General features: G+C 38.6%; 1 non-coding gene and 1 pseudogene across 1 annotated transcript; one reads left to right on the top strand and one right to left on the bottom strand.

Moving 5' to 3' along the window:
• Window positions 1–331: 331 nt before the first annotated feature.
• Window positions 332–1,257, bottom strand: LOC100720365 (olfactory receptor 2A1/2A42-like; annotated as a pseudogene).
• Window positions 1,258–7,023: 5,766 nt separating this feature from the next.
• LOC111758496 (small nucleolar RNA SNORA2/SNORA34 family) lies at window positions 7,024–7,164 on the top strand. Its single transcript, XR_002792682.1, has one exon. It is a non-coding gene; the product is annotated as a small nucleolar RNA SNORA2/SNORA34 family (small nucleolar RNA).
• The last annotated feature ends 2,758 nt before the right edge of the window (window positions 7,165–9,922 follow it).

Raw genomic sequence — 9,922 nt, 5'->3', positions numbered from 1 at the left:
CTGTTGTCTACCAACCCACTTTCATGATCTATATAGCTAGTGACCTTGTATGGTTGAGTTAAAGAAGTTGATGTAACATGTTTAACTCCAGGGTCCCAAAGAGACAAATGATTTTTAATTTAACAGAAAATATAAGAAGTAAAAAGTCATTTCTGTTAGAGACTCAGCTCATGATATCATCAAAACTTAAATTTTTCTTGCCCAATAGGAGGGTAGAGGTGCTCCTGAGCAATTCAGGCATATGCTGGGTGTGATTTGTGAACTTCTATAGATTTAGGCTGTAGTTGCGCACCATGACTTCAAGAGAATAGTGACAATGGTGATTCCGAGATCACATCTTTGGAGAGACTCTCTTTGCACAGCAATTCCCTCTGGAACACTTCACCTCTGCATTCCGTAGGCTGTAGATCAGGGTGTTCAGCATGAGATTGAGAAAACTACAAACTAGGAAAAGGTTCTTCTGCTGCTCCTCAGAATGGAGGGACCTAGGGGCCATGTGCATGACAATGGTACTGCCACAGAAGAGCCCCACCATGCAGAGGTGGGAAGAGAAAGACTAGAAAGCCTTTCTGTGACCCTCCTCTGACTGGATCCTCAGGATAGCACCCAGAGTGCAGGTGTAGGAGACCAGCACTAGGCCCCACTATGACGAACACAGAAACTGCAAAGATGACAACTTGATTGAGCCTAGTGTCAGCTTGGCCAGCTTGAGGACAGACAGGATTTCACAGAAGAAGTGACTGATTTGGTTAGGCCCACAGAAGGGCAGCCTCAGGATGAGGCTTGTATGGAGCAGGGCTAGAAGTGAGCCACATACTCAGGAAGAGATAAAGTCTTGCAGATTCTCCAATTCATGGTGGCACAATATATGAGGGGGTGGCAGAGGGCCACGTAGTGGTCATAGGACATCACCACCAGGAGCAAGCATTCTGTGTGTGCAAATGTCAAAAAGAAGAAAGTCTGAGTCATGCAGCCTGCAAAGGAGGTGGGCTTGGCTGGGCTCAGCAGGTTTACCAGCATCTGGGGCACCATGTTGCAGGCATAATTGATGTCCACAGTGGCCAGGTGGGAGAAGAAGAAGTACATGGGGGTGTGCAGTCTGCTGTCCAGGCAGATGAGCCCAAGGATGAGTCCATTCCCCAGCAGGGTGAGGGTATAGAAGAGAGAGAAAATTACAAAATGGACTGCATGCACCCTTGGGCCAAGACAAAATCCCAGTAAGATGAATTCTGTGACCATTGTCTGATTTTCTTCCATTTCATTGTTAAATAGACCATCAGATAGGTATGCAAACCTATTATTTTACAGCAATGATTACCTTTGGAAACACTTTTAAGAATACACTCAAATTAAAATAAAGTATTATGTATTAAACATTTAAATTTATTTTTGTATGTGAACTTAATTTGATATCCAACAAATTATATCAAATAAGTCATTAACAATTAGTTATCTAGCTCCATTGACTCTGTGATGTAATTAGGAAAGTGCAATTTCAAAGACAAAAAATTACTATGAATAGGGATTGCTTCAGAGCTTTTTGTGTAGAAATCTGTCATAATATCATTGTACATCAGGCATAATAATTGAAAAACTTTTAAAGTGAAAGTAGTTCATGTAAAGAAAAAAATATTTTATTACAAATTATTATGAAACTAGTATCATGATTTAAGTCATAGCTACAGTCTACAGAGAGGTTTACGTTACCTTATCAAAAACAAGTCACAAAGCATCAGTGTTATATTACGGTACTATTTTAATTGCTAAGTCATTGCATGCATGTACATTATACAATGTGGTCTTTTAGTACATGTATAAATGTTAGTAGTTTTGAGTAGGGAATAGGAAGAAAGCAGTGCAGATGATTACGTGATACATGAAGATATGTATGTGTAAAGTTCTGTGTATTTATTTCTATACAAATATATACATTTATGGACATGTACTTCTGCATCCAAAGTGTATTATTTAGAATGGCAGAAAATCAACTTGTTAAATTTGGCAACTGGCCATCTGCGTGATTCACAGAATTTATCAATTATGTACACAGAAAATTTCTGGAACAGTGCATAGAGATCGCAGTCACTTGTTTTCATCAAGCTTCACAGCATTACAAGCCTGGTTCTGTGTGCACTGCCATGCATGGGAAGTGTGTTCCCATCTGCTCTCAGGGACTTGCAACATGGATATCAGCAGCGCTACATGGTTGTAAAAATACCTGCAGTCATATTTTGCCATGCACTAACTGTCTTGACTCTTTTCCAGGTTTTCACAAATTACATAGATCTAGAATTAAAATAAGGAATAAACAAGCTAGCTGTTAATTCCATCCTTCACATTTGTAATTTTCACTGTTCCTAAAATCTAAAACACAGTGAATTCTGATTTGAATAGAAACAGTGGTTGATTGCATCTAGAATGATTGTCTTCACATTTATACATAGGTAAGAAAAAATACCAGCAAATTCCTATCTCAGTGCATCTACTGCTTTGTGAGATCTGCTGCAACAAATGGGTGATAAGATACCTAGTCAATGCATTGTAGCTGTGCTTAATATCACCTATTTTGAATGAGTGCTTTGAACAAAACAATATGCAATGTTTCAGCTATTGTAACTATCCTACTAATATTTTTGACGCTCGATTTTATCATTTTTTTCTCTTTGAAAGAAAATAAGTAAATAAATAAATAAATTGAGGAATTTAACTTTTGGACCTTGAATCTTACACCGTACTTCCTTCAGTAAACCAGGTTGTAGTTCAAACACAGTCACCACTGTTACAAATGCAAGACAACTTGAGGCTTAACTACTTTTCTCTGATTATTATGAGCACTGTGGCAGTTTTTGTTCAGTCTCTGGTTTAACGGACATTAATAGCGATGCAGATACCAAGGAATGTTGCCCAGACAATTTGTATGTAAGAGACAGGATTCCAATCTGAGAAAATAGTTGGAAGATACACATGTAAGGGATGAGAATAACAAGTTATTGGTAGAAGAAAAATAGCAGGACATACTTAAGAGGAGAGTTTGGGAGCCCATACAATCAACCTCAAGTGATTTCATTCACGACCCCAGGCGCAGGTGGAGAGAGCCTGAGGACCTGAGTGAGTACAAATACAGTCAGTTATATGAGGAACCTGTGTGGAGAAAGACTGGCAAGGAGACAGCCGATCAATGTGAAGTGTGACATGAGGAGAGAGGGGCAACATTGAGCAGTGCTTAAACAACGCCTTGAGGAAGGGAGGAAGGGACCCCTGGGTGCAAGCCATCTGAAGGCTGAATGTTTGCTGTCCACAAAGAAGATTGTGTTATCAGTAATCAACATCCTGACCAAGGAGAGTCTCTGATTTGTTCTCCTTACTTTAATTCTCCAGTCAGCTCTGGAGTAATAATTCCTTTCCTGGAGCAGAGTATTTCTACAAAGAAGAAATGTGTTAATTAGCATAGTTCTTTGCTTACTTTACAAACACACTTTGGAAATTCAAATGTTAAACATTTAGGTATTCTGGTTTATGCCCTCTCCTATTATAGGTTAAGTTGACACAATGCAATTCCTGAGCAGTTTCCAAGCTGGACCTCAAAAGAGAGCAAATTTCAGACTTCTGTACCCTCAGTTAGCAGAACTCAGGGAAAGAAAGAGCTTCTTTCCTAAGACAGTTGATGTAACATCAAGCATTATTGATGAAAGATCAAATCATCTTGACATAAAAATCACCAAAATAACATATTAAAGTAATCCTCACAGATGCCAGGCTGGTATGATTTTCAACAGACACTATGAATTTCCATGATTGATAAACAGTCTACATTTATGATTTAAGTTCATAAATCATAAATAAATGTATAACTCATGAAAGAAAAATCAAATTTACTCACTTATACAGTACTAACTTCCCAATTTTCCTTTATTTTACCCAAAATGAAAAGCAAGCAAAAAAATCAACACTGCAATGCGTAATATTTTGATAGCCAAATGGTAAGACAGATGAGAATGTGCATTGTGTATATGTTCAGAAATGTAGCCCTTTTATTCAAATCCTTATTTAGTTTAGAGAAGCTAGATAGCTTTCCTAATTTTTATACCCCTGACAACATACATTTGATGAATGACAAATATATGAATAAATGTAAACAAATCAACAAACAGCTGTGTAATGGTATCCTTACATTAGACATACCAAAGCATAATCTACTGTAATTGGTAGACTAATTTTAACACATGCATCTTGGTTCTCTAAAGGAAACTAATATCTGCAATTGAGATTAATCTCATTGGTGATCTCTACTCAAATGAGAACTTTGAAACTTGGTAAGACAACAAAAGGGACCACATGATTTATGATATGCATCTCTTTATCTACACTTTATTTGATTTTAAATACCAATGTTACATACCTCATATTCATTTAAAATAATCAAGTAGATCTCAAACATTAAAATTGCTCTTTTTCTAGAGATATAAATATGGGTTAAACATATCCTTGTTCCAATTGTACATTGTACATTGTGAGCTCACAGCTCAGCTGAACTGCAGGGCTCTTCACTTGCAAGGAACAAGAAAGAAATGAACAGTCATTTCTTGTATTGCTTGCACAGTTATACTTACAGAGTTTCCCAGTGTATCTTATGGGGTATCAGCTGGTAAGCTAAGTGATTTTCCGGGCATAGGTGTGGATCTGGAAGAAGTGAGGGTCAGTTACGTGTGATTACACTGCGTTCAACAACCTAATGGTGAGTGGTCATACCTCCCCTGTGATAGACATGGTAGGACAGAGTACAGCGGGTTGATGGTCCTGAGACTAAGAGGAGTTATTTGAGATGTTTTCCTTCAGGAACTGGATAGGAGCTGAATTCCAAGATAGAAAGTAAACACAATAAATCTCCAAAAAATCTTAAGTTTTACTGACTGTTCACTCTTCTCAGTTTGCTGTGCTCTAACAACTCAACGCTTTTTCTGTATTCTTTCTACCCCCACAAAGAAGACTCATCTTCTAAGCCACAGAAAATCTACCATATGCACACATTTGCTGAGTAAATTTAGGTGCCCAGTGCTGCCTCAGTGCTATCTATGTTCAGTGGAAGGTAAGTGTAAAACAAAACTAACCATTTTCTTTGTATTCCATTGCAATAAATATGTCTTCATAAATTTAGCACGATCTGTGCCTGTGCTGACAAGAATTAAATCCACAGTTATAGTCTCACATATAGTGATTTTTCTGAAATGTAACAACAATCTTCCAGCATATACCTGAGTTGCTCAAGAGCACATCTATCTACTTCTTGGGCAGGAAAAGAAGAAGGAGGAAAAGAAAAACAAAAAGAGAAGACAAAAAAAAATGGTAGCAAAGGGCTGGCTACTGAGTCCCGGGATTTCCCGCACACTGGCTGTTGGTCCCATGGTGGGGTGGGGGAAGCCGGACACCTGGATTCTTCTGGTGAAGCTGGTGACCAAGCCCTGGGATTTCCTGGAATTTTTGCTATTTGACAGAGCATTTAGCATATTCAGCGTTTCTGCTTTGCAACTACTGCTTTCCCACACAATGTGTTCTTGCTTTACATAGACGCAAAGGACTAAAATTCCTTTCATACTTATCTAGCTTTGTGAGCATTGATTAAAAATGTTGTGTGATCTTTTCAATTAATTTCAACATTGTTCAGCTACCAGGTCTTAAAAACAAAACCACTAAATTAAAAATTCATAAAACTGAATTTACAAAACTGAATAAACCCTCAAAGGACAGGGGGGAAAAAGGAAAGTGATAATAATGATAGAATGTTTGGAAGCAAGGGAGAGTATTTTGAGGGTTGTGATGACATTGTCATCTTTTTTTTTTCTTTTTGTCCTTTTTGAGCCAGGGTCTCACCTACATTTTAGGCTGGGCTTGAGCTCACTTGGTAACCCAGGCTGCTCTTGAACTCACCATGACTCTCCTGCCAAGTGCTGGGATTACAGGCGTGTGCCACCACACCCAGCTGGCATTGCCTTTTACTGTAATAGTGTTTTTAATTTAAACTTTCACTATGTAGTTCAAACAGGCCTTGTATATTAGCTGGGAACCATCTCAGTCACTGACGATATGGCAGCAAAGCAGATAAACAGCACCCCAGCTTTTATGGAATCTGAAATGTACCCGAAGGAAAGTGATAGTAAGTAAATGCATGAACCAGACACTTTCAGAAAGAAATTAGTTCATGCAGAAATTGGAGAAGTAGCACTGCCATACTATGTGCATGCCCATGTTTACAGCAGCATGGCTTGTAAAGCCAAATCTATGAAACAGCCCAAGTGTTCATCAACAAATAAATGGATAAAGAATATGTGAGTTTTTTATGCAATGAACTATTACTCTACCATGAATAAGGATCAACCTGAGACATTTCTGGGTTTCTGGATGGACCTTGAGACTATGCTGTTAAGAGAAATGAACCAGACACACATGTTCAAATATCACATGCTTTATCTGGTGTGAAAATACACAAACATAAGTAAGGAACCAAATGTATGACAGAGATTGTGAATTAGGAAGAAAATATTGAGACAAGGAACTTGGGAGGAGGGGAACAGAATCAAAGGAAAAGGGAATAAAGAGAAGGAAAGAATGGAAGTAAAACTTTGTAAATCAGGAGGGAAAATATGGTTGAAGGGAAAGGAAAGAAAGAGAAAAAAGGAAGAATAAAGATAGATCATGTACTGGTACAAATTCCCTATGATGAATTTAATCATTGTGTATATCTGAAATGTACCAATAAAATTAACAAAAACTTTGCATATACTTTTCATGTAAAAAATTTAATTTGTTGAAAGAAAACATTGATTCTTTAAGCCACAGATTAAAATGTGAGAATAGTTCATGATTTCTTCCTATTTGTCTTATTATTTGAGGTTTTAATTCAAAAGCAATTCTTTATGGGGCGATCTAAAATATCTGAAGGATACTTACTAATTAGGAAAAACTCTGGGTCTTAAAAGATATTTCTAAGTAGGTTCTTTAGGTGGTACTGCAATGTGAAAACGTCTAGTGGCCCTGAATGAAGGCTGGCACCTTCCTGATGGTGTTGGTTGCAAGCCGGAGCCTAAAGAAATGTCTTTCTATGGTCTGTTGGCCATTTCAGAACTTTGGCAGTGAAATGAATCAATTCATTAGAAGCTTGAAGCAATCCCATTGCACCCCGGTGAGTGATTGTGAGTGAAGAGGCTCTGGTGGCCCAGGACATATACTGGGACTGGTGCCATGCTGGGACCTGGAGCACCAGGAAACCAAGCAAACCCCGCCCCCCCCATCATGAGAGGTTGTGAGCCCACTGATGCAAGAATCAAACATCACGTCTTCTTACCCCACCCCTCTTTTAGCAAGTGGGAACCAGTGATCTGGATATCCCTTGAGAGGTTGACCATAGGCAATGTAGCAAATAGGGGGGATTTCCTCCTACCATCTCTTTGAAGGCAAATACTTTTATCCCTGTTTTAATTAATAATGTTATTTTAGACTGTTTTGTTGAACTTTGTTGAACTTCAATATACATGAATGTATGGACAGCTATTTTGAAGAGAACAAGAGACTCTATGACAGTCATTGGTGACTTCGCTATTGTCTAATTTTGAAGACCTAAAATGCCTTCTTCATTCTGTTTGGATCAGTGTTATACTATGTTGGTTTGTATGAATTCTTTGTATGTGAAGACATGGACAACTATTTGGAAGAAAATAAGAGACAACATGATAGATAGCGAAGATCTCAGATCATCTAGCTTTGAAATTTATATCTCTTACATTTGTTTCTTATGTCCTATTTTGCTCTGTTTTGTCGTGTTTAATTTTAATCCCTTTAAAATAAAAAAAAGAAAATATCTATAAAAAGATTTTGTACTGAGCTCACAAAACCTGACTTACTACTGAATCTTAATCACAGACTTAAAGCATAAACTACACCTTTAGTCTTTTAAAATTTTGTTACAAGATAATCAATAAAAAAGAGAATTCTCATGAAAGCTGTGTCTAAGAAAACATATGAAAAAAAAAAACCCTCCATGACATTAGTCTGCTCAATGATTTCAAAACTGAACTCCAACCAACAGGTAAAAAAGCAAAAATAGACATATGTATTTATATGAGACAACTGCATAGCAAAAGAAATGAGTGAAGAGACAGTCCACGGATGGAAAACATTTGTACATCAATAAAGAGATAATGCCCCAAACACATAAAGAACTGAGAAACAAAATGCTAGGTATCCTAGTTTATTGAATGCCTTTCCCAGACCTCAGTGCTCTTCAGGAAGTTTTGTAATCCCATGGAAAAGTTCTTGGAATCCTAGCCAGTTAACTTCAATCTATCACTACCAGTATGACTCATAGTGAAAATAAAGACACTAAGGTGTATTTGCAGTTGCAGAGAGCCAAGGAGGTCCTAGGTACAGTGAGGGTAATGGCTAACCAGAACAAAGCCCTTGATCCAGGGCTGAGCACAGGCTTTATTAACTCTTGAAGAGGGGAATGACTTGGGGATGAGTGGTTGTGACAATGGTGAGAAGTGAGTGAGTGCTATCAGCTGGGCTGGGCAAGAGGCCTGAGATCACTCTGCACTATTCAGAGAGAAGGATGTGCAGAGATAGTAATATGTGTAACATGGGGCAAGGTAGTGTCTAATGTTTCTGGGTTGGAGCTTCAGCTCTGATTGTCATTTGATGCCTTGGGAATTCCATCCTGTCCTCTCATCCTAAGGTTCAATCCCAGCCAACTGTTTGGACTTGGCTCTCCCTCCCACAGAGGTCACACATGTTCTTTAGGAGATACTGAGTGGGGCGATGCTGACCTGCAATCTTGCTTCAAAGACTACTCTTCAGCACCTCCTGGACTGATTCGCATTGCTCAAAGGCAATTGAGGGGATAAGGGAAAGTCCAGCCAGCTCTGCACATATCAACACATGGAAACAGGGCCAGGTTTAGCCAAAAGGGAAATAACTGCTCTTCTTTCAAAAGAGTCATCCAGGTGGTCCTCCACACCAATTTAAAAATAGTGATCCTCAGTGCCCTGGCTGTTGTCTAACCTTGCTGTCTCTGCAAGTTCACTTAGTGATTATGTTGCTGGGCAGAGAAAGAAAAACAAAAAGAAGAAAGAAAAGAAGAAAAGAAAAGGAGAAAACACTGGCAGCCTGTCGGGTAGGAAGCAATCACTCACCTCTGTGAGCCCACAACATTTGCTGCCTGGCTGTGTGTGGTGTCCTTTGCTTGCAGGGAATCAAAAGCAGTGAGGGGCCTTATCTTCTAGATCTCTGCTGTGTGTATGGAGTTTGCCACACCTGTGCTGACTCTGTTTTGGGGGGAAACCTCCTGGAAATGGTGGTTCCTCATCCAATACTGCCTACAGGAAACCCACAGGCAGCCTTGTGGACAATTTCATCACTTTATAATATCCTGTGCCTCAGTTTGTTTGACCTAAACATCTCTTATTTCAAATTAATTTTGGTATGAGGAGGAATATCCTACCTTTCTTCCATGTATCTGTGTTTTGTTGATTTCCTCTGAGAAACTCCCGAGTGCTGAATCTCCCCAGTTTGAAAATATTCAAAGGAACCAGGTATTTATCAATAAAAGAGATAGCAACGGCCAACCCTTATGTACACAAACGTTCAATGTTTCTAAAATCAAATTAACATTGCAATATGGTATCTCCCCAAACCTGTTAGAATGGCTCCTATCAAAAAGGCAAATGGGGACTGAGGATGTCACCCAGGGCTGGAGCACTTTCCTAGCATGGACAAGACCATGAGTTTAATGCTCAACCTACAATAAACAAACAAACCAAAAACACAAATAATTAATGTTGATGACAACTTGAAAAGAAAACTAAATGCAGTGCTGATGAGAATTTAAATTGGTATGGGTGCTCTGATTTTCGTTTTCTTTTTTGTTTTGTGT

Source organism: Cavia porcellus, unplaced genomic scaffold (assembly GCF_034190915.1).
Source record: "Cavia porcellus strain 051 isolate PalLab524CR breed Dunkin Hartley unplaced genomic scaffold, mCavPor4.1 scaffold_6, whole genome shotgun sequence".
Classification (NCBI taxonomy): Eukaryota; Metazoa; Chordata; class Mammalia; order Rodentia; family Caviidae; genus Cavia; species Cavia porcellus.
The sequence above is the reverse complement of the archived record's forward strand: the minus strand, read 5'-3'. Positions and strand labels throughout refer to the sequence as shown.